This window comes from Festucalex cinctus, chromosome 8, assembly GCF_051991245.1.
Source record: "Festucalex cinctus isolate MCC-2025b chromosome 8, RoL_Fcin_1.0, whole genome shotgun sequence".
Taxonomy (NCBI): Eukaryota; Metazoa; Chordata; class Actinopteri; order Syngnathiformes; family Syngnathidae; genus Festucalex; species Festucalex cinctus.
In genome coordinates, this window is record NC_135418.1 from 9,684,025 (window position 1) to 9,706,540 (window position 22,516).

General features: G+C 36.5%; 1 protein-coding gene and 1 long non-coding RNA gene across 3 annotated transcripts in view; one reads left to right on the plus strand and one right to left on the minus strand.

The window, feature by feature from the left end:
* The window catches only part of LOC144024075 (neoverrucotoxin subunit alpha-like), a 13,311-nt gene extending 8,118 nt beyond the window's left edge, over window positions 1–5,193 (minus strand). The window contains exon 1 of one of the 2 annotated variants that reach the window (XM_077530136.1): window positions 5,130–5,193. The gene's annotated coding sequence lies outside the window, so the exon portion shown is untranslated. The remainder of the gene's footprint in view (window positions 1–5,129) is intronic. The other variant, XM_077530137.1, reaches the window with a different exon arrangement.
* Window positions 1–11,669, plus strand: part of LOC144024076 (uncharacterized) — a 19,793-nt gene extending 8,124 nt beyond the window's left edge. Inside the window, exon 3 of the long non-coding RNA XR_013284663.1 lies at window positions 8,849–11,669. This is a non-coding gene — a long non-coding RNA (uncharacterized LOC144024076). The remainder of the gene's footprint in view (window positions 1–8,848) is intronic.
* The last annotated feature ends 10,847 nt before the right edge of the window (window positions 11,670–22,516 follow it).

Below are 22,516 nucleotides of genomic sequence, written 5' to 3' on the forward strand. Positions count from 1 at the left end.
CTTTTTTACAGTATTGTGATTTTTTTAAATATCGCCAACGCCCCCACAATATCGTGATAATTATCGTATCGTGATTATATCGTATCGTGATGGTTGGATATCGTTACATCCCTAATATTTTGCAGGGGATTCTCCTTATTACAGTGTCCAGACAGTGTGGGTTTGTTTCCATTGCACTAGTATGCTCATGACCATTGTCTATAAGGAAGTGAATAAAAGCAGGTTCTCTTTTTTTGGTTACTGTTGTGAGTGGGTGTCACAGGGACGCTGGGTGTGACTACGCCCTTTATTGTTTGTCATATAGCTGACTAATGTCAAGAAGGGAGGGGACCAACATGTGTAGTGTTTATGCAGTATTTTCTAATTTTTCTGTTTCATTATCTACTGTTGTATACAGTACTATCCAAAACTTTAGACACACCTCAATGTGTCCATTGCTTTATTCTAATGACTATTTATATTGTAAATTCTCATTGAAGGCATCAAAGCTAAGAATGAACACGTGAAGTTTTGTACTTACCGGTTATCAAAAAAAGTGAAATAACTGAAAACATGTTTTAGATTGTAGTTTCTTCAAAATAGCCACCCTTTACGATGATTACTGATTTGCACACTCTTGGCATTTTCACCTCTGGGAACTCCTTCAATACTGTTGGAAAACCATTTCAGGTGACTGACTACTCTTGAAGGTCAACGAGGGGGAAAAAAAAGTGCTATCGATCCCTAGTAAAATGTTATGAAAATAAAGAAAATGCATTGTATGAGGTGTCCAAACTTTTGCCCTGTACTGTAATCATTGGTCAGTATTAATTCCTTCATCATTTTTACATCTAGTATACTGTATACTGCAAGTTTACATTACATAGCTCATGAAATACCTTAATTTTAACTGAAAGTATGTTAGACCTCCAATGCCGTACTGTAGTTTACTGTACAGTATGATCAGGCAGTGAGCAAGTTACAGGCGAACCGAAGACAACACGGAGCACACTCGAGCTCCTTTTAAAACGGAGGGGGGCAAACTCGTTCTTGAGGGCCAGCATCTCTTCTGGTTTACAACCAAGTGACATGCCTGGTCTAAATGTGAACACACTGCAGAGCAAGGAGCAGCTTTCACAGACACACCGGGAAACTTTATGAATAGGCATGAGCCGATATGAGCAAAAATATCAAAGTATTAAAATTACAGCTCTAAAATGTGCTTATTTGAAATATTTGGGGAATTTTTTTTTCATTAACAGATTTTATTTTGTTTTAAACAAAATATGGAAAAATTGGTACATTTAGAAACATGTATCATATTAAGTTTATAAGTAAATAAATGTTGATCTTCTTCCTCTATTTTAATTTTTCTTAGCAAGACTAAGGCTATTAAGGCTATAAGGCTATTTTTAAAACTGACTTTACACACACACTTTAAAAAAATAATAATATAAATGTAAAATATAATTAGAAAAAAATAATATCATTAGGCTGCAACGTAAACTAAACTCCCTGTTATGTCTCTTTTGTCTGCTACCCCACTCCTCTCCTCCACTCCGGTCCCTCATGAGACAAGTGGACTAATTAAAGCCAATTAACTTCAGACGCAGCTTACAATGCACGCTTCCGCTCCCCACCCTGCACCTGCTTCCTTGTCCATGAATAAAACTTCAGGGGCTGATGTTCCTGCGCAAGCAACATTGCTTTAACTGCCTAGTTAAAATTAATGAGCAATATCAATTCTGATGCCTGTGTATCGATACATATATATCAATATCGTGAGCCAAATATCGTCACAGTATCGAATCGTGGTTTACCTGTATCGTCCCACCATACACACACACACACATATATATATATATATATATATATATATATATATATATATATATATATATATATATATATATATATATATATGTATATATATGTATATATATGTATGTATATATATGTATATATATGTATATATATATATATATATATATGTATATATATGTATATATATATATATATATATATATGTATATATATGTATATATATATATATATATATATGTGTATATATATATGTATATATATGTATATATATATATATATATATATATATATATATATATATGTATATATATATATGTATATATATGTATATATATATATATATATATATATATATATATATATATATATATATTAGGGGTGTTAAAAAAATCGATTCGGCGATATATCGCGATACTACATCGCGCGATTCTCGAATCGATGCAATAATCGGCAGAATCGATTTTTTTTTTTTTTTTTTTTTTTTTTTTTTAGGATTCACACCTTGAGCATGGAAGAATGTTATATGAACGGAACATTAAGCCTTAATATTTTATTTTAATGCTGTTCAAACATGAAACAGATTACAACCTCTATAAGACTGAAATTTCAGATAAATAAATAATACATTTTCATATAAATCTTACACTCTACAAGCTTACTGATTAGTATTTTCTAAATTTGAATGAAAAAAAATCGCAACAATCGACTTATAAATTCGTATCGGGATTAATCGGTATCGAATCGAATCGTGACCTGTGAATCGTGATACGAATCGAATCGTCAGGTACTAGGCAATTCACACCACTAATATATATATATATATATATATATATATATTTATAAACTCAGGAAAAACATTTGAAAATATGTAATACTGCTGAATACTACGGAGCCCCTAAGGTGACACGGTAGAAAAAAGAAAAATTGCGTTCCCTCGCAATTCGTGCCCTCGCAAAAAACTTTGCGTTTTCTCGCAATTGCGATTGCGAGGGAACGCAATCTTTGTGAGGGAACACAATCTTTGCGTTCCCTCGCAAAACAACTTTGCAGTTGTTTTTTTTTCGCCTACCATGTCACCTTAGCTGCGCCGTAAACACTTCCGGGTCATCTTCCATGTGACCAAAAGCGACGAGGACGGAACGTTTATAAACTTGAAACAAAACAGTGGGAAAGCTTTCCCAAAGCGACTAGGATGGAGTATGTATTTTTCCCACTGCTTTGTTTACACGTCGCTTTTGGTCAAAGGGAAGATGACCCGGAAGTGTTTACGGCGCAGCTAAGGTGACATAGTAGGCGAAAAAAACAACTTTGCGTTCCCTCGCAAAAACAACTTTGCTTTATCTCGGGAACGCGATCTTTGCGAGGGAATGCAAAGTTGTTGTTTTTTGGGTTTTTTTTTCTACCACGTCACCTTAGGGCTCCGTAGAATACAGCACATGCAGTAGGAAATAATGATGAACTATTAAGTGTGCATGAACAAGAGTTGTCATAACAGTTTGACTTTAGGCACAGGTGCTTCTATGAGCTCATTTACCTGAAGAAGCAGCTGTGACTAAAGCCAATCTGTGGCAGAGTTTTTACTTTCTGGACCTGGATTCCCCAACCCTGCTAATAGGCTATTTGAATTTGGCTCTCCAAAGTGTGCAACTCACTTTGGAGTTCTCCAACAAGAACCAAGCAAGTAAATCAGAAAGTAAAACTATAGTCCATGTTTATTAATCTTCCCATCACTGACTCTTCCAGGTTTGGCTGCACACTGAGTTAACTGAGTTAAAAAAAAAAAAATGCTTGTGTTAAGAATCCAAACAAAAGTTCAGGGAGCTCCCAAGGTCATAAGTATGTCTTAAAAATAGAGCTGTCAAACGATTCCATTTTTTAATCAGATTAATCACATCGTACAATTTTGATTAATCACGATTAATCACTGTCTTAAAAATGTTTTTTTTCCCACCATTTTTGCCCGCTGCACACGCTCATCCTACTTTTTCTAATCAATTAATTATTTGCATCATTTAAAATGGGAAAAAATTACCTATGGCATATGTAAACATTTATTAAATGCTTTACTTTAATGCATGTAGTTATGTTTATTGCTCAAACTCCAACAGCTACCTTTAAGGTAACCATCCGCTGTCGGCTAAAAAGGATCATCTGCGGTCAAAATTAATAGTGTGATTAATCTGTGGTAATACAATGATTAATGCGATAATTTTTTGTGATTAATTAATTAGTTAACGCTTTAACTTTGACAGCACTACTTAAAAACTAAATGAAAACCTAAACAAGTAAATGCCGTAGTCCCTATAGTTTTCTACAATATTTTCTTTACCAAAATTTCAAAATAAATACTTAAAAAGATTTAGAGTTCCTCGGCTCAGCAGCATCTCTTAGAAAGCTAACTGAAAATCTAAATAAGCTGTTTGCTGAGGTCAACACAGTTTTATATGGATCTAATATCGGCCATCAGATTAAAAAAAAAAAAAAAAAAAAAAAAGGCCATTACTGATATTAGTCAAATGCCAAAAACTGGCGCCGATAATTAACATCAACATAACTTGATTTTTTTTTTCTAGGGAAGATTTAAAATTAACCATTTCACAAAATGTATTAATTAATTATTTTAGCACATAAAGATCTAACGAGTCATTTTTCCCTCCAATACGCATTGCCAAATTCATGCGGTTGATTTAATAATGTATTATTCGTGTGAGCCAATAATCCTGGAGATCTATTGACAGTGTCCAGACAAGTTGCCTTGCGAAAGTTTAATGACACCTAATCGGATCATTTGTAAGATTCAGATTCACTTAATGGATTAAATGTTCTCCAATTCTCAGTACTCTAGTCAGAAGACTGCACACATTCACATTACTATGTCATCCATTTGACATTTTCTGTTTGAGCTCTGTCTGTTTTTCATGTGATATTTTATCCTCCTCCCTCTGAAAGTCCAGTTGGAATATTCGACAAGACTTATATTTATTGACCAGGAACTGCAAATTTTACAAACATTCATTTTATCTTGTTCCAACATATACTAGAGTGGGAAATATCATTGCCAAAACCATTAAAGAAAGAAAATAGTATGTATACAAGGGAATGATATGCCAGAATCCTGTTTAGGGGGCATTTATAGATTTTTAGGAAACAGCTCATCTATTGTATCTAGCATATGCATCATGTTTTGCTTGCATTGAACTAACACCCGACTGACCTCCAAACATGTCACCTCTCCGCACTGTCTGACGCACACACACGCACGCACACACACTACTTTCTACAATTCTAGCATAAAAAAAAGTGGTTTGGGTTCAGGTTTTCCTCACCGTTGTCCTTTTGCTCTCCCTCCTAATCAGCTTCTGTGAACTGATGTAACAGTGTTAGCGCTCGAGAGTCAGCGGGCCTTCGCTGTAACCACTCAGCTGATTGCTGTTCTTATGTAAGAAAAATAGGACAGAACATGTGAACACGGTGCAGAAATACAACAGGTTCCGACATACAATGCCATCGGACAAGGTGGTCCTTTGTATAGTCAGCTATGCATCGCAACATGTCCCACCTCACTTTAACTTTTTCACAAATCTCTTGACTTGAAATGTTGGCCTTGTTGGAAAGGTTGTGTAATTGTGGTCCACATTGGTGTTACGTAATCTGTGGTCTGCAATCACACACACAAAATAAATAAATAAATGAAAATGCTGTGTTGATTCTGGCTTCTGCGCAGCTGTTTGCAAGCATGTGACCACGTGTGCAGCATGCACATGTTTGGGAGTGTTTCTTCAGCAGTGCCTGGAACAGTTGGTTTCATATTTGCCTAACATTTCCAAGTCATGGATAGCAGAATGTAAATCTAATTCTTGTCATTGTTAGGGATGCAAGTTATTTATTGAACCGATAAAATTACTCACCCTTTCCTTGTTGAATGTTGAACAGCGAGACGCGCTTCGTGCATTTTTAGCTGGTAAGATGTCCGTGAAATTTTTCCACGTGGCCGTGATTGGCTAAAACAAACGTGTAGAATGTCCCATTGTCCAATCAGCTCCAATTATTGTACAGAATGTCCCGCCTTTTCCCGACGAAATAACTGAAGAGAGATACCAGATGAATATGGCTATTGCCAGGTTAGTAATTTCCCCAAATAAATGAAACTGTCTTCAAAATGTTCACCTCACAATCTAATAAACTGGCTTTGCAGTTAAATTACATCTTTTCACAGTATATTACTGTCTAAATAGTTTCACCTTAGTGTAAATCAGTGCTTCTCAAATAGTGGGGTGGGGCCCCCCCAGGGGGGCGTGAGACTCCATCAAGGGGTGTTTAGGGGTTTTTAGTTTGACCTCGGGGAACATGTTTAAAAAAAAATATATATATATATTTAGTTTTTTTTTTCACTGTCCTAGAATAAAGTGCAATTGCACCCTCCACTACACTAGGGGGCAGTGGCACTCTCATTATTGGCAGGGTGTGTGCAGGGAGCATTCACTCGGTGGTGTAGAGGTTTTGTTTGCACTGAGCATGCGTGCTTTGCACACAGCAAAATAATAATAATAATCAGCACAAATTATTTTATATATTTTTGTTTTGCAGTTTAAAGTTGTTGTTTTCTTTTAATATTGTGCTCCTGAGTTAATGTTGGTGATCAGTTTGAATGCATTATTATTTATTGATTTTATGTAATTTTATTTTTCCGTATCATATGGTTTTATATGGTCAGTCAAATTTTTTTTTTCGAGTTTAATTAAGGATTTAATTTTATTTTTGAATTTCAGATGCACTTTAAATCTTTTCTGTTACAGTTATAAAGGTACCAAGTTAATAAAGCTATTCTATTCTCTTGTACGTTAATACGGATACAGTGTTATACAGAGGTGTGCTTATAACAATTTTATAGACTAATGATATGCGGGGGGGGCAAGATGTTTTCTTCTTACTGGGGGGGGGGGGGGGGGGGGGCATGACAGAAAATATTTGAGAAGCACTGGTGTAAATCAATGACATCCACAATGTAGGGCTGAACGATAATGGAAAATAATCTAATTGAGATTTTTTTTCACTAAATTTAGCGATTGCGATTTACGATGCGATTTTTATTTTTTTTTATTTTTTTAGATCCTGTTCTATTTTTCAACATACGACGAAAATGGCGACGTCTCCCCAGAACTTGTCTACGAGGGGAAAACTTGTTTTTTTTAAGTACTTTAAACTTGTTTTTATCAATATATTGCTTCAATAAAAGTCTTATCACTATCAAAACGACTGTTCTAAATCACGAATTAACTCCATCTTGATAAATCACGTGATCGATGTCCGTGCGTCCCGCGGCTGATCTGATTAAACGGGGGAGCATCCGGGGGTGTCAAACATACGTACGAGTAATGTTGGACCAATTAATCACAATCCACAATAGCCACAATCAAAGCATATAAATTTCTAAATTTCACAAGCAATCCTCAGATGAGCAATGTAACTTTAACACGGAATTGCTCTGGATGTTATTTTACACAATTTAAAGTTCGTTTAGAAAAAAAAAAGAAAAACACAGACCACCATAAATCACACACAAACATGCTGAATAAGACACACAGATAACTGCACAGATGACAAGGATTAATGTCCTTGTAACTTCATTAACGGCACCACACCATGCATTCTGTGAGCAACATACAGGTTTATGCAAAACAGGTAGATATAACACGCCCAGAACTCACACAGGCAGAGTGTTGCTACGTTCCATTTGCATTCGTTTTATTTTTTGGAACATTATATTTACAGTTGCATCCTGCAATTTAGGGCTGAATTGTCCCGCAAATACCACAAATATGCGTATAATTGACGGCAAGTTTAAAAAAAAATTATATACAATGATTTTACTATGGATTAGGGATGTAACGATATCCAAACCTCACAATACAATATTATCACAATATGAAGGTCACGGGACGATAATTATCCCAATATTGTGGGGAGGTTGGCACTATTTAAAAAAGGTCACAATATTGTAAAAAAAAAAAAAAAAAAAAAAAAAAAAAAAAAAAAAAAGAGCTCATACTTAAAAAAAAAGCACTATATTGTGCTTTTGTACATAACAGCAATGTTATTTTATTTATATTATTATTATTATTATTATTATTATTATTATTATTATTATTATGTTATTATGTTATTATGTTATATTGTTAATGCACGCACACATTGAGTTCCTCCACATATTGACTTGCTTCACAGGCATTAGGCATATTACGTTCCTCTTCATCTGACAATTAGTGTCGATTTTCAACACCTAATGAAAATTAAATTGCACTAAAAAATTATCCACCAGAGGGTGCTAGAACTGCACAAATAGAAATCAACCTGACTTTTATTTAACAGATGTGTTGCATTTAAATATCGTGAACATGACAACGACGATATTGTGGCAGTTTAATGTCACGATATTGCGCTTGTCGTTACATCCCTACTATGGATGTAATGATAGCCAAACATCACGATACGATATTATCATGATATGAAGGTCACAATACGATAATTATCGCAATATTGTGGGGAGGTTGGCGATACAAAAACAAAGGTAAAATATTATATAAATATAATGTAAAAAAAAGCTTATACAAAACAACACAATAATGTGCTTTTGTACATTACAGCAATGCATATAAACAACCTACAATCTCTAATAAGACTTAATATTGAGTCACTTACTTCCTAATGCACGCACATATTGCGTTCATCCACAGTGACTAGGTTCACAAGCATATTACGTTCCCCTTCATCTGACAAGTAGCATAGATTTTAAACACAGAAGGGCCAAAACATGCCTTATGTAAATTAAACTGCACTAAAAAACTAGCCACCAGAGGGTGATAGAACTGCAGAAATGGAAATCAACCTGACTTTTTTTTTTTAAAAGATGGGCTGCTTTTAATATCGATGATATATGTGGCAGTCATAATGTTACGTATCACGATATTGCCATTATCGTTACATCCCTAGATTTTACCGATCCGTTTAACGGCAGATCGGAATGGATCATGTCCCATGTATACAGGTGACCAGAGATCTTCATTTGGAATCATTTCTGTCGGAACGTGACTGTGACTGTGGTGACTGGTGACTGTGGTTACCGAAGAGGTAAAGGAGCAGCTGGCGGAAGCCTCCGCTGTCACCAAGAGGGCCTTCACCCCATACTGCCGTGAGGATGAAGCTGAAGAGCACCAAGCAGCTGCTGACAGCTTCTCCGCAGCAACCACTGATAAGGGTCAGGAAGATGGAGAGATGAGCGTTCTCATCACCATCATGCAGCCCATCTTACGCCTCATGCAACTGCTGTGTGAGAACCACAACAGAGATCTACAGGTCTGTCAACACACAGGAGGCACCTCTGCATATAATAGACTTCATATCCTTTTTTTATTTTTTTATATATATATATATTTTTTTTATCACCATCCTCATTTGTGTAGAAATGAAACTGTTGAAAAAAATAGGCACCAGTTGTAGAACTTTTGTTGCAGCTGTTTCCATGTCTGGCAGGTCTCAGTCTGGTTTCACTATGAGCTGTGAGTTGTTATTTAGTAATGGGTTGCTCATGTGACCCAGACTTCCTTCATGCATTGATTCCAGAAACAATTTAAACATTGCTTCAACTGCCGCTGAACCACTTTTTGTAACCCAGAGCTTGTATTTTCCTTCTGTAGAGCTTGTTTGATAGATGACAAACGCATCAGCACTACCGACATCTTTCAGTGGAACAACACAATGTTTGTGTGTGAACATGTAAACTTTTTTTTTTAAACCACTCACACATTGATACAGCAGGTGGAAAATGTTGATCAGCACACAGACACACATAGATTTTAGATCTTAATGCAGTTGCACAGAACTACATGTGATATACTCTGAATTTAAGTTTAATTCCAAGATCTGCAAGACCTTTACATTTAACTCATTCACTGCCAACCCACATACAATGGATCTTTGACGTCTATAGCCGTCAATGGCAGTAAATGATTTGGGAAATTATATATGTGTCCCTCCTTTCTTATTTGTAGCTTTGTTAAATTTTGAATATTTTCAAATTTACTGTACAGAAGTACCTCGGTGATTCTGATACAGTCAGGTGATCATGATTTTATTTCATTTATCAACATCCTTCTCCAAAACTTTCTACGCAATCAGAATAACAAGAACTACAACCTGGTTTGTGAGACACTTCATTTTCTGGACTGTATTTGCGGCAGCGCCACGGGAGGTCTGTGGTTGCTTGGACTGTACATCAATGAAAAGAATGTGGGACTCATCAACCAGACTATGGAAAGCCTCAATGAATACTGCCAAGGTCCTTGTCATGCACCAGGTGATCGACACATGCAGGCACACTTGCGACACGAGCTTATGCAAGGAGGAGAGTCTCTGGATTGTCATATAAGACGTCAAACAAATTGTGTAACTTGTTTCGTCAAGTGGGTGTTCAAATGTATTTCTGCTTTTTTTCATTTCATTTTGGTAAGCACAATGTAGTTTTGTTTGGGCTATTTTTCACGCCCTTCCATGGCCAGTAGAGGTGTTAAAAAAAAATCGATTCGGCAATATATCGCGATACTACATCGCGCAATTCTCGAATCGATTCAATAGGCGGCTGAATCGATTATTTTTTATTTTTTTATTTTTATTTTTTATTTTTTTTAAGAGCTCAGAATTGTTCATTCAGTAGTCTTACCGATTCAACGTCTTATCATCATTGCCTTTTTTTTTTTTTTTTTTTGTGTGTGTGAATCGATTTTTAAACTTCCATTTTTAATGGAAAAATATTCAACAAAACGTCTGACTTCGGGTTAGGATTCACACCTTGAGCATGGAAGAATGTTATATGAACGGAACATTAAGCCTTAATATTTTATTTTAATGCTGTTCAAACATGAAACAGATTACAACCTCTATAAGACTGAAATTTCAGATAAATAAATAATACATTTTCATATAAATCTTACACTCTACAAGCTTACTGATTAGTATTTTCTAAATTTGAATGAAAAAAAATCGCAATAACGACTTATAAATTCGTATCGGGATTAATCGGTATCAAATCAAATCGTGACCTGTGAATCGTGATACGAATCGAATCGTCAGGTACTAGGCAATTCACACCCCTAATGGCCAGTAAACAGCTTTTGTGCTCTTGCTCTTCTGTGCCTCTGATCTTTCTACAAAAGTTAACGCCAGCCTCCTTTTAAGTTCTTTGACATGGCTAGCTACCACAGTTTCTTAAATAATGGTGCCATCCTCTGTTCCTGCTATAGCGGGGCAATTTTCTGACAAATGTAAAACTGGACCGAATACAGCAGCTATCTGTTCACATTCCGTTTACTGTCAGTTTCTTAAAAGAGTGCTTTAAAGGGAATGAAAATTGAGAAAAGGTTATTTAATTTAAACAGAAGGGAAATCGTCGCGTCATGAACTATGTATTTTTTTTCTGCAACCAATATCCAGATTCAGCCGCAATACATAATGCTAAAATAAACGAGACAGCACAAAGTCGTCCTTCAGCAAACTTGACTTGCAGTCAACAAGTGTGACCCTCCTTCTTAGCACATGGCTTAGCTGCAGGCTTTGTGATATCCAAATTTACATGCATATCAGTCACGAAAGGCGCTGCCCTTGGGTGCTGCTTGTATATTTTTACACAGCAGATTCACAGGCGTTTTTTTTTAACTAGATGTGCTCGGTTAATTACAAACTGAAGAAATTGGTGTGTTAAATAAATGTACTCAATTTTATTTTGTCAAGTGGTTGCAAATAATAGAATCACGTGCATTTAGATAATTTTTTTTTAAAGTAGATCCATATTATACTTTTGTTGACTATCCATATTTATCCCCCCCCACCCCCCTCCAAAAAAAAAGTAAAAATGTTGGTGTAACATTACTCTATGTAACCACATTTTTTTCACTTATTTTGCATTAAATTAAACAAATAATAATACAAATAAAATAAGGCTATCATATCGGATTGTAAGTGAAAAAATAATGGTAATAATAATGGTAAATGGAGGACCTACTCGACATACCTGCTGACGAGTAAAACAGTTAGCTAGACAGTTGGCCTTGTTTTTTTTGTTTTGTTTTTCCAATTCACGTAGCATGTAATATGTCATATGGTACATAAGATAATTCACTTTTTCCAAATATAATGTCAGCTCCCTTGGAATCTTGCAGATTGCTGCTCTATTTGTCACCGTTTAAGATGCCCAATTCTCTAGGTACCACTGCACACTACCGCCCACCAGTTAGACACCTGCACAGTCTGATTTCATATCAAAATTTACTGTATGTTCTTTTTTTTTTTTAATACTTGTATGTTCGTTTAATATTGAACTGCATTCTGTGATGATTGTAAAAAACAAAACAAAAAAAACATTAAATATGTTGCAAAATGAGACATGACATGACATGACTACATACTAGTTTCGGAAACTGAGTGCCCCCTGTATTTTTTACTTGCGCTCTGTGACCCAACTTAAGCGGGTCCAAGACCAAGTTGAGAATCTTTGCTCAAGGGTTTTATCGTGATGACTAATATGGTGAGAGAAGTTAGCATGTCCCTTTTCAGATGTGTTTTTTTTTTTTTTTTTTAGCAATATCTTGATTGATTTTTAAAATGTGTATCAGACAAACACTAATATAAATCGTGCTAATCTTGTAAACATGTTACGCAAGACTAGTCCACAGAAGGAAACTTGCCAGATCTGCCTTTAGGCGATGGCAATCGCCTTAGTTGTTAGATAACAAAACTATTCTTAGGCTAGTCATCTGATCACACTAAGATTTGCTTTCTTTCTTTTTTCAGATGAAGAAAATGTTTATTTTTTTTTCACCATATTAAAATGAATATAAAATACTAACTCTTAACCTTGGACTCGATTAGGTTTACCTCTGTGACATTGGCTTCATGGAGAGATATTTAGCATGCAAAACTTGTTCAGCAAAACATGATCAGATTTTAATAACCGGTGCTTGCTGCTTTATTCACATCTGAATTTTTGCCTCGAGCCACTTAAGGGTGTGTTCAGCTTTGACTGTGATGCACGAGACTGACTGATGTAATTGTGGTCTCTGTGTTGATTGTTGCAAGATTAAATATTTTCAGTTAGACGTCAGTTCTGTGAGGACTCAACCAGGAAGTACAGTACTTTTACTCAATATATTAGTGTTTGTTAAAATATATCAATTTGAAAAAGAGACATAAATAGAATGTATCAGAATTACTTTCAACTGAATTTAAAGTTTCAGGGGTATTCGGTTGTATTTAGGAAAAAAAACCCCTACACAACTATCTGATCTGTATGAGGTAGTGAAGTCAGGTACCTCTTTTTTTTCCAACCCCAAAATACTCCCAATATATATATATATATATATATATATATATATATATATATATATGTGTGTGTGGGTGTGGGAGTGTGTGTGTGTCTGTGTGTGTAAATAAAAACAGCAACATATATATACGCATAAATAAATAAAAGTAGAAATGAGCAATTAGACATTCAAGTTGCAAGTTCTAGTGACAGTGGACAAGTTGGTTGTCCATTGCTGGTGCTCTTCGTGAGACCATCGAGACTGCCTTGTTCGCCGACATGCTTGGTGTTAGTGAGAGAACACTCCACCCTCGAAAAACAGGGAATTGTTCAACCAAAGACATACTTAGGACCGCACCCTCATTTGAATACCATTTCTGTGCACATTTCATACTTAGATTGTCTGCAGCATTATATAAATAAATATGACAGCACAGTTTTTATTTATTGATTTATAATTCTATTTATAACGTTTTTTATATTTATTTCCACATTTATGTTTTTTTTTTAAATCTTTTTATTTTTTGTATTTATTTGTACTTTATTTTGTTGTTTTTATTTCCATTTATATATTTTTTATTTATTTAATTTTTTAATATTTTTTTTTTATATACGTTTTCATTTAATTATTTATTTATTGTTTTAATTTGGGCAATTTTGGCCTTCCATACTAATAATGGTCGCCCTGAGCTGGGATCTCTGTAACTGTTAATCAGTAATTTGTTGGGTCTGGATATTATGGTTAAGGCTGTTGAGTGGATGCATAGTTCTAAGATAATAGATCTCGACATAAGGGCTATTTATGTATGGAATTTACCTTGTCATGTACATTTTTTTATGTATTTTGCCTATGAACCGAAATACAATTTTCATTCATTCAATTCATCACTGAAATTAATTGAAATAATCAAAACAACAAACACTGACAAAAATAACTGACTCATCCATCCATCCATTTTCTTGACCGCTTATTCCTCACAAGGGTCACGGGGGCTGCTGGCGCCTATCTCAGCTGGCTCTGGGCAGTAGGCGGGGGACACCCTGGACTGGTTGCCAGCCAATCGCAGGGCTCACAGAGACGAACAACCATCCACACTCACACGCAGGGACAATTCGGAACGTCCAATTAACCTGCCATGCATGTCTTTAGAATGTGGGAGGTGCCCGGAGTACCCGGAGAAGACCCACGCGGGCACGGGGAGAAAATGCAAACTCCACCCAGGAAGGTCCGAGCCTGGACTCGAACCGGAGATCTCAGAACTGGGAAGCGGACGTGCTAACCACTCGACTACCGTGCCGCCCAATAACTGACTCCTTAACATAATTTCCAGTTTACTGTTGAAATAGGCTGGTCCAGTTGACCCTCTGGGAGATGTCATCAGTAGATGAGCCAACCGTCTTTCGTTCCTCTTTAGATCGTTGAGCATGTTGTGGCTCGTCACGTGATCAGATACGCAGGATGATGATTTCATTAATGTGAAGAATACGACCTCTCTTCCTATCAAAATGAATAAGCAAAAGTGGAGGGAGAGCAAGTTGTTCCACTGATGCTCACTCCTTGTCATGAATGACGTCTTTTGCTAAACTTCTGAAAGTCCCCACCCTCACTTCCTCTATTTTGATCAACAGGCTGTTGAAAAACAAACTAAACCAAAAAATAAACCCTTTGGGCAATGCACTGATCTCGTGACTGGAGTCTGATTCTGCTTTTTGGAGTGGCTTATGTTTTAAAGGAAAACAATCTGCCGTCTTTGCCTTATGCAACTTGACCTAATTAACTATGGTAATTGCTACTAGTGTTGTTCCGATACCGTTTTATGGCCCCCGATTCCGAAACCCAGCTTTGCAGTATCGGCCGATACTGATACCATACCGATACCTAAGTTTTTTTTTCCTTTAACATGAAAAAGCTGTCCTGCTATTGGTTCAGAGCATTCAAGGGCCAATAGGATATCTTAGATCGGCATGCAGTGAACAAGTCACATATCAGTGAATGTCGTGCACGAGCAAGACAAAAGATGCTGCATCCAAAATCCTATATTAGTATTGGAATTAATGGTATCGGCATGTTACTTGTGAGTACTCACCAATACCACTGTTTCAATGCAGTATCGGCACCTCTGCCGATACCAGTATCGGTATCGGAACAACACTAATTACTACCCAACCAAAAAAAGTTGTTCGAAAGCAGTAAACCTAATAAAACCATTGTTGTAAATGTTATGTCCATGTAGCTACAAATTAAATGCACAGGCTCATTTCAACAGTTTTCAGTGACCTTATATATTTTAGAAGGTATATTGCAATGAGAGGATGTGCAAATTATGATTGATTTCATAAAATTGCTGCTTGTTGTGAACCACTTTTGAAGTTATGATTTGTTGTTAGAATGATTATGGCCTTCTACCCTCTGGAGGGCTTTCGTGGAGGTTAGTAAGCTATATTTTCCTGGCTTTTTTTTTGTTGTCCTCTGCAAATACTATCATCTTTTTTTTTTTTTTTCTTCGTTGACAAAGACCACCTAGATCATTGGTGCCCAAGTTTGTTCCTCAAGGCTCTCTATCCAGGCTGTTTTCCATGTTTCTCTCCATGAACACGTCACGATCAAGATCGTTATCAGGCTTCTGCAAAGCTTGCTGATAAGCTGATCATTAGATTCAGCTGCGTTGAAGAAGGGAGACATGCTCAAAAGGTGCAGCACTGTCTGTGCTTGACTTTCATTCTGACGTCTGCATGTGTGTGATCTGGTTCTCTGCAACAAATATATGTACTGGTACAAATTCAAGTGGAAATTTACTTCTCTTCATTATAATTCACTAATTGACTAATCAGTTTATACATTCAATGTGCACTCACTGTCTCTAATTTGGTTTTTGGTTAACTTTCTAGTCGTGATTTTTATTTTTTTTTTCTTTATAAAAAGCCCATTCCAGCTGCTTCATTTAAAACATTTAAGTAGAATGCACTCTTGAGAGAATAAGTAGGAAAACAAATAACTCAACTTTCCTTTTGCAAACTGGGCCTGTATATTATAGATTTGACAAATTTAACATCACTTGTTCTAATTTTGTTTCCTTTTTTCTGCTAGTAAACATTCCCTGCTGCTGATTATCTCTGATGGGGTGGGCGTTGCCGGAATGCACAGAAGGGGCATCTTTTGGTAAAATTGGAAAACGTCCTCTCACTGCTTCTTTTTTACTTATGTGGAATAGTGATGATTACAACAGGACAAGATAGGAAATAAAAGTGCAAATGTTCATCTCTTGCCGTATAAATACTTTCAATTTACAACACAAAAAGAAATTGGCATCACTTTTCCAGTACGTTTGGAGAGGAATGTAGACTTTCCAACAAAATTTGCTTAGATATACAATAGATATCCACAGACCACATGGCTGTTTTTGTATTTGTGCAGGTCAAGATTGTGTTTGGTCGTGGTGCTTTGCAAAGTTTACGTTTTCTGCTTTAGCTAGCATCAGTGGCGCTTTTGACATGAGGCGGATTAGGCAGGTGCGAGGGGCGCTCGTGAGCAAAAGGGGCGGCAGGGAGAGCAGATTTATTTATTTATTTTTTTAATCCTTTGTCAGTCACGTAAATTTGCGCCTTCTGTTTAAAGTAAAGTCATTCTGTTCTATTACATTCAACTTTACCGCCCCTTTCACGCTAAATGTTGCCGTCCACCTCACTTTCACCCCAATAGTTACGACCGAGAAGTGATCGATCTTGAGGTTACTGCTATTTGAAAACAACACGTTTTCTTCTCAATGTCAAGATACTCGCTTCTTACCTTTTGGAGTAGAAAGAAAGCCAGCTGTGAATAACTTTTCTAATCCAAGTCCGATCTCAACGCTCTCCACCGCTGAAATGTCAAACCGCTAGCCATTTTGGTGCCCTAAGCATAAATGTTTTGTGGTGCCCCCTCGTTGTGAATCATGAATTGAATCGGGCCCTTGTGAATCGAATTAAATCGATTCTGGAAATCTGAATCGATACCCAGCCCTACTTCTAAGTGTCAATATTGAAGTTTTAAAATTTTTCACAAAAATAAGTGATAAATAATAAGTCTTTATAAAACTAACAATGACACTAAATACTCAAATAAATAAAGCTAAATGAATTAAAATAAAACTCAATGCCACTACTATTAACAAATAAACATCTGGAAATAAACAAAGTGCAAGCAAGTTAGTAGAGGCCCTACAGAGGCACATGTCTACATTTCTGGGCTGCAAAATCGGCTATCAGGTCATCATATGACAGCTTTTGTGCAATTTCCGCATTTATGTTAGGGTATGAAATGCTCCTTGAACATATTGAAGCATTGATCCTGTATTCAGAAATACAAGACAATATTCAGGGATTCTACAATGAAATATGGTTTTGAACCAACCATGGTACAAACATTTTCTAAATTGATTAGGATTATGGTATTGTGCAGGCCTATATTTAAAACACAGGTACATGAAAATTTTAATAATCTACCTGATAGGGCTGATAGGACTGATAGGGCACTATGTAAAAATTCTGGACATATGTTAAAACTATGAATATGAAATGAGGAAATCTACTTAGCCTTAAGATGATTATTATTATTATTTTCAAATTACACTTTCACCAGTACATGCCGCTCTTGGCCGTTCCATATGAAACAATATTGTCTCGTCACATTCCATTTAACATGCCGTATAATGAACGTGCTGGTCACAACCATTCCACTGCGGCGGTTTGGAGTGTTTTTGTTTTTTGTTTTTTTGCTAACTGTGGTCATGTAAACGTAGCTGCTACAAAATAAACAAATTGTCATACCTGCAAGTGACGCGCGAGCATCATCTCATTGTTTTTTCTTTTCCGCCCCCAATTCTTGATGCCTTTTTGATGACATGTCCAGATATCCAAGAATAAACTTCTGCCAAATTTGTGATTGAAGCATAAAGTGCACACCGCCCCCCTCCCCCTTTCCCTAGTAGTTTGCTCCGTTGGAGCAAAAGTGCACCCCGCTACCCTCCCCCTTTCCCAAATAGGAACAAACTACTAGGGGAGGGGGGGCACCAACGTAGACCAGCGATACCGCTCGTCGAGTAAATAATGCTACGTTATTTTTTGTATTTATTAACATGCTTTAAAAGCTTTTGTTTTAAATATTAGACACTGATATTATAATTACTAATATGATTATTTTTACGGGCTTGATTTGTTTTTTGGTGCCCCCTTAGGCAGTTGGTGCCCTACGCGCAGTGCGTGGTAAGCGTATGCGGAGCGCCGTGTCTGGTCAAACCAATGTTCACTCTCGTTCTTGCCCGGCGTCGGTCACTATCAAGTTTAGATTTTTTTTTTTTACGTGGCACTTGACATTGTTTTCTTTTTTTTTTTTAAACAGCCTTCCGCGGAGTAACAGCGGGTGTCTGGGGCAGCGAAAATCTGTACTAGTTCCGTCTTCGCGCGACAGGAAACAACTGACGATGACGCGAATGACGTCACATCCTGCAGACAGAGGGCGGGAAATTCGAAGGATTCGGACCGGACGCTTCCGAAATAATATTGGCCAGAGGCTTGTAGGAGTACCCATTGTGAACAGCTAAGATGTTGATCTACTAATTAGAATATGTTTCACTCATAAATGGTCAAATAAAAAGGCTATTGTTAAGATATTTTTTGGGGAAATCCTACATAGTGTAGCTTTAAGAAAATGAAATGAAAACGCTAGTATGCTGTCCTGGATCAAAGCTTCAAATAAATAAATAAATAAATAAATAAATAAATAAATAAAGATCACGGTCAGACTCTCAGGTGGATGCGCAGGCTGATACAGCACGGACGTACTGAATAAACTAAACTGGGCTGCTCATTCTGTAGCGAAAAGTGAAGCCGGCGGCGGCCATCTTGCGTTACCACACTTACAGTAAGTTGACTTTTCTGCAGCATACTTTTTCCTCCTCTGCAGCGAAAATATCACTGTGTGACGTATGGTTGTACCAATAAGTATAAAATAAGTGTAGGAGATGCTCTAAATGCAGATTTCATCAGTAAGAAATGAAGAATGTGAATATCCTGCCTAGGGTGCCAAGTTGCTTATGGACGCCACTGGCCAGCATAGACACATCCGATTGAAAATACTTTTGCATTAAACCCAGAATAACAAGCAGTTGGCGGGCCGTCTTGTAGCAGATATCTTGAAACCATAATATTACAAAACTTTGTTTTGCACTGTTAATACTATAATAGTTGTGGGCATGTGCGAAACTATTAAGGCTTCTATTGTTCCAGAGCAGAGAGAAGACGCGCATTGTGATGCTCATGAACTTTCAATTGTTCTGATCTGGGGTGGAACGGCGAGATCCCCTTTGTTGGAACTTCCTCAGAGGACTAAAGAGGTTGTCAGAGTAGCTTTAGAAACGTCATAAGGCTATTAGTGTCAAAGGTCCTGAAAGCTTGAGGCTTCATTCCAGGATTCAACGATTAGCCCGTAATATAGTTTGAAAAATTGTCCTTGATACAAAAACAATATTTTCTATAAATTGTTAAAATTAACTCACTCAAACTAACCTGTGGTGATAATACCACCTCACATATTTTAACATAGACAATATATAAACTCAGGAAAATCAGAATTCATTCCTGCAACAAAAAATGTACAGATATATTGGGCTTAATACGTTCCTCCCACGATTCTTTTTGCTGGAGCATAAACAAGAAAAATAAAGTAATGGTCTCAGACTGTGTGTGTGACGTCGAGGCTTCTCTGTCTGCCTTTCCTGCCAAGTCCTAGCGCCAGGGCGGCGTGCTACAATGCGGCACCCTGGTCCATCAGGGATGAATTCAGCTTCTGCCGAGTATATTTTTAACCAGCCGGGTTATGTAACAAGTACTTGTTGTTTGGATCTGAGCGCAGAGGAGAGGAGGCGGCTTCCAATGGCAAACATGCAGGCCAATTTACCTCGCCTGTGTTAGCTGTGATGTTTTCGTGTTGTTTCACCTCATGGTTGCAATTGGATATGTTGTGTTAAAATGGGACTGAGGAGTCAGCCATTAAGCTAACATCTACTTAAAATGAAAACCTAGCTGTTGCAGGATTTGTAGACAATGTTCTCTCAAAAAATATTCATACGCTGGACATTTTTTTGTGTCTGACTGTCTTTAAGCTGTCAATTACTCAAGAGATTCTCAATCAAATTAATAGAGTACCTTCTCAATGCAGGAATATCCAATGTTCATGAATTATGCCTGACTAGATGTTATCAGGATCCTTTTAGAATAGTGCTGAAAATAGTTTTGTCAACAATGTCTAAAAGTGCCATTTATTGAAATGGAAAAAAGTACAACAAAACTTGGTAAATACTTACTTTAACACAAGCCTACTTACAGCCTTCTTAGTAGGTAGGGTTGCCAACTTTCTCATCCCAAAATAAGGGACAGGTGCATATATATATATATATATATATATATATATATATATATATATATATATATATATATATATAAAGGGTGTAAATCTCTCTAATCAAGACGGTTCGATACGCATCTCGATACATGGGGTGCGATCCGACGCAAGGACGGTTCGATTTTAAAATGAAACGATTCGGTTCGGTTCGATTCAGTAGGATTACTATTCGATTCGGTTCGATTCGGTGTAGCGGTGCACCGATTAATTACTCAACGATTAGTTAATTGTCAAATTAATTTACAATTATTTTGTTACTCAGTTTATGGTTTGAATATCTTGTTTAATTTAAAGTGATCAAAATGTGTTGTAACTTGTACATTTGTAAAAATCTGCTTTTATTTTGTAAATACAGCGATCTGTAATGTTCTAACATGTTGCAGACCAAATTAGTAACTATCAAGTCTCTTAAATTGTTTTTTATACATCTGCCGAAATACTCCACTCGTAAGTTGTAACTACTAATTAATATATTTTTCAAAGTGCCACCTTACTACATGTAAACTAATTAACTTAAATGCTGATACAGGCCAAGTTTTGATTATCACTCAGAAAAAAACCTTATGAGAGAAAATGTATATACACATTCTTACTGAGTAGATAGATAGATAGATAGATAGATAGATACTTAATTTGTTTATTTATGTATTAATCCCCCTAAGGGGAAATTTAGTTGTCCATCAGTAGCACCAGGAAAATAAATAGACAACAACAAAAAGACATCTCGAAAGTACTCAATATGTAAGAACCCGACAGTTTACATCACTACTAATTATTATAAAAATGGATAGCAGCTGGAATAAAACATCTCTTAAGCTCTTTATAGCTTGCTTGTGTGTGAAACTGTGAACACAATGACACAGACAGATAAACAAACATACTGCACAATATGCATGAATTCAACCTCTTTTCTAATTCTAAGACCCTCCATCCTCTCTTGAACTCAGTCAACCCTGCTTACCTGGATGACTGTGTTTCCACCCTCCAGCAGGGCAATGGCTAGCAGTATGCTTTCTTGGAAGACGTGATCGCTGGTCACGTTCCAGATCAGGTAGCACTGGACCTCTGCTAATCTCTCTTCACCTCGCCCTCTGACCCCAGGACTAACAACTACCATCACAAAAAAAAACAAAAAAAAAAAAAAAAACGATCAACATTTATTATACTTTTGCCAAAGTGCATAGAGTAGAATGGGTTAAAATGCTGTTAAAATCGCGATTTATTTAATAGCTTAGATTAGGGGTGTCAAACTCATATTTACTCAGGGGCCACATGGACGAAAATATATTACCAAGAGGGCCTGCCCGGTAAAGTCATGGCATATAACTTAAAAACAATTGGTGTCAGTTATACACAGATTTAAGACTTTAGCCGTGTCATTTCTGTTTGTGTTACCAGTAGCTGAATGTGTATCATATTCAGAATGTTTGTTTGATTTATGTTGGTCTATGTTTTTATATTTTTCCACAAACAGTAACTTTAGGTTGTGTGTAAAATAACATCCAGGTCAATTCCGGGTTCAAGTTGCATTGCTCATCTGAGAATTGCTCATGAAGTTCCGAATTTATGTTTTGATCTTGGACATCTGATTAATTGGTCCAACATGATTCATATTTGTAGTTTACAAGATCATCTCACTCTACCTCTAATACATTCAACCACACCATTCCTCTCTCAACTTGATAATTCTAATTTGAAGCCTTCCTGTATATAACATTCAAGAGCAGGTAATTTGCCAAGAGCTATCGAGTATGTCATAAAATAACTGCTGTCGTAAGTGCGACTGTCATTATTTATTTAATTATCTGCTTGACCACTCATTTCCAGGTATCAATGAACAATCTTAGAGGTAGATGACTAACAGAACAAAGCGCAAAATGTCAGTCTCAGAGTACCTTAGTGGTTCGGTTATTTGATAATTAAAT